Source organism: Salvelinus sp. IW2-2015, unplaced genomic scaffold (genome assembly GCF_002910315.2).
Source record: "Salvelinus sp. IW2-2015 unplaced genomic scaffold, ASM291031v2 Un_scaffold2161, whole genome shotgun sequence".
Taxonomy (NCBI): Eukaryota; Metazoa; Chordata; class Actinopteri; order Salmoniformes; family Salmonidae; genus Salvelinus; species Salvelinus sp. IW2-2015.
The window spans coordinates 21,805-25,337 of record NW_019943492.1 but is presented as its reverse complement, the minus strand read 5'-3'; the positions used below and the strand labels follow the sequence as shown (position 1 = coordinate 25,337).

The 3,533-nt window shown below is 41.3% G+C and overlaps 1 long non-coding RNA gene across 1 annotated transcript in view; it reads right to left on the bottom strand.

Moving 5' to 3' along the window:
• LOC139025033 (uncharacterized) overlaps positions 1 to 2,273 on the bottom strand; it is a 32,035-nt gene extending 29,762 nt beyond the window's left edge. Inside the window, exon 1 of the long non-coding RNA XR_011476467.1 lies at positions 2,243 to 2,273. This is a non-coding gene — a long non-coding RNA (uncharacterized lncRNA). The remainder of the gene's footprint in view (positions 1 to 2,242) is intronic.
• Positions 2,274 to 3,533: the final 1,260 nt, after the last annotated feature.

The window sequence follows — 3,533 nt, the reverse complement described above, 5'->3', positions numbered from 1 at the left end:
ACATCTCGTCCATTAATCTGATTCATTATGACTATGATCTAGTCCACACTCTCCATGTAATGCTGATTCATTATGATCTAGGATTCAGGTCCACATCTCTCCATGTAATCTGATTCATTATGATCTAGGATAGGTCACAACTCTCCATGTAATCTGATTCATTATGATCTAGGATCAGGTCACATCTCTCCATGTAATCTGATTCATTATGATCTAGGATAGGTCCACATCTCTCCATGTAATCTGATTCATTATGATCTAGGATCAGTTCAATCTCTCCATGTAATCTGATTATTATGATCTAGGATCAGGTCCACATCTCACATGTATCTGATTCATTATATCTAGGATCAGGTCCCCTCTCCAGTATTCTGATTCATTATGATCTAGGATCAGGTCCCCCTTCTCCATGTATAATCTGATTCATTTATGATTAGGATCAGGTCCACATCTTCCATGTAATCTGATCATATATCTATGATATAGGCCACATCTCTCCATGTAATCTGATTTCATTATGATCAGGATAGGTCCACATCTCTCCCATGTAATCTGATTCATTATGATCTAGGATAGGTCCACATCTCTCCATGTAATCTGATTCATTATGATCTAGGATCAGTCCAACATCTCTCCATGTAATCTGATTCATTATGATCTAGGATCAGGTCCCCCCTCTCCATTAACTTGATTCATTATGAATCTAGGATCAGGTCCACATCTCCCATGTATCTGATTCATTATGATCTAGGATCAGGTCCACATCTCTCCATGTAATCTGAATCAATGATCTAGGATCAGGTCCACATCTCTCTCATGTAATCTGATCATTATGATCTAGTAGCACGTCCACATCTCTCCATGTAATCTGATTCATATGATCTAGGATCAGGTCCACATCTCTCCATGTAATCTGATTCATTATGATCTAGGATCAGTCCACATCCTCCATGTAATCTGATTCATTATGATCAGGATCAGTCCACATCTCTCCATGTAATCTGATTCATTATGATCTAGGATCAGTCCACATCTCTCCATGTAATCTGATTCATTATGATCTAGGATCAGGTCCACATCTCTCCATGTAATCTGATTCATTATGATCTAGGATTAGCCACATCTCTTTCATGTAATCTGATTCATTCTGATCTAAAAGGCTAAACTGATCCAATATCAGCATTCCTACTCCGAGAAGCTTTGTGAACACGGTCCCTGGTCTGTAAAACATATATATATTATTTTTGTTGTATTTAACTGTTATTTAATTAGGCAAGTCAGTTAAATAACAAATTCTTATTTACAATGACGGCCTACCTCGGACAAAACCCTAAACCCGACGACGCTGGGCCAATTGTGGCGCCGCCCTATGGAATCGAACCAGGGTCTGTAGTGACGCCTCTAGCACTGAGATTGCAGTGCTTTAGACGGCTGAGCCCTAACGTGTGCTACATGTCAAGTTGTGTTTGATAGTGTCTAAGAGGGTTGTACTAGTGCACTATATAATAGGATGCCAAGTTGGGACCAGAGACATGTGAAGTGTTACTGATGTCGTACTCTGTAAGATAAGCATTCCTCCGTGTAGCATTTTGAATCTTTTGTATCACTTTAAACTGTACAGGGACTACAGCACTTTTACAGCAATGTGATTGAATGTGCACTGTCCTGTAAAAACTACCTGTAATAAAGTAAAGGAATCACACATTGAAATAATTTCCCGTGTTACTAGACAAGAGACACAGAATGTTTTAATAATGACATTGTTACTACACAGGTAGAAAGACCTACATCACGTGAAGAGTTACACTAAATGAAAAACCATTTAAAAAAAAAACGTCCCTCCAACATTCCTAGCATTTTAAATCACACAATGAGAAAAGATTTCCCATGTTACTAGACAAGAGACAGGCAGACATCACAAACTCCCACTGGCCACACAGTGAACCGATACTTTTTATCAACATAAACATGTTTGACAGTGCAAGGGGAATAGTGGATTTCATTTGGGACAAATTTACAGTGTTGTGCGTATGAATGAGTAATATCACAGCTCTCTCATGTCAATCCAGACCTGGTGATATGGGTTTGTTAGTACTGAGTCAAACACTGTCCTACCAGACTAGAGGCTGTTCCAAAAACCCCAGCAAGAAATCTGATGACCATAACCAAATAGGGCACTGCTTGGCCTGCGTCCCAAATGGCACCCTATTCCATATGGGCCCTGGTCCAAAAGTAGTGGCACTAATATAGGGAATAGGGTGCCATAGGGCTCTAGTCTAAAGTAGTGTACTATATAGGAATAGGGTGCCATAGAGCTCTGTCTAAAGTAGTGTACTATATAGGGAATAGGCTCTGGTCTAAAGTAGTTACTATATAGGGAATAGGGCTCTGGTCTAAAGTAGTGCAACTACATAGGAATAGGGTTTCCATTTGGGATGTGGGACTTGTATTGCAGGGAGACTGCGCTCCTTCCCAACTGGGAACATTCCCATGGGGAAAGGAAACCCCTTTGGAATGCCGTGCTAGATAATATGCAAATCATTTTTGTCTCGCTGCCCTTTTGACTTCTGAACTTCAGAATGTACACTCACCTTTCATTAATTGATTCACCAATGAGATTCTTTAAATTCTAGCATTTTAAATCACACAATGAAAAGATTTCCCATGTACTAAGACAAGAGACAGGCAGACATCACAACTCCCACTGGGCCACAGTGAACCGATACTTTTTATCAACAATGACATGTTTGCAGTGCAAGGGGAATAGGATTTCATTTGGACAAATTTACAGTGTTGTGCGTAGAATGAGTAATATCACAGCTCTCTCATGTCAATCCAGACCTGGTGATATGGGGTTTGTAGTACTGAGTCAAACACTGTCCTACCAGACTAGAGGCTGTTCCAAAACCCCAGCAGGAGAATCTCGATGACCATGAACCAATAGGGCACTGCTTGGCCTGCGTCCACAATGGCACCCTATTCCAATGGGCCCTGGGCAAAAGTAGTGCACTCATATAATAGGGAATAGGGTGCCATAGGGCTCTAGTCTAAAGTAGTTACTATATAGGGAATAGGTGCCATAAGCTCTGGTCTAAAGTAGTGTACTATATAGGAGAATAGGGCTCTGGTCTAAAGTGATGTACTATATAGGGAATAGGGCTCTGTGTCTAAAGTAGTGCACTACATAGGAATAGGGTTCCATTTGGGATGTGGGACTTGTATTGCAGGGAGACTGCGCTTCCTTCCCAAGCTATCTCTCTCTACCAACCAGTAAGAATTCCGGCTCTCACAGACCTGTTAGTTTTTCTTTAAGAAGCCCTCCTGTTCTCCACTCATTACCTGTATTAACTGCACCTATTTGGGTCATTCAGGTTGATTCAAGGCTCACTTCCCACTTGGTTTAGGAACGCACCATGACACGACCTTCTTCAGAGCCAGATTCACACTTGTGACTCTCGTAAAAGGGGGGCGTGTCTATAGCACGGTACATCTCCCACTCCGGGGTCATGTGACGGGCTGTCACTGGTTAAGTC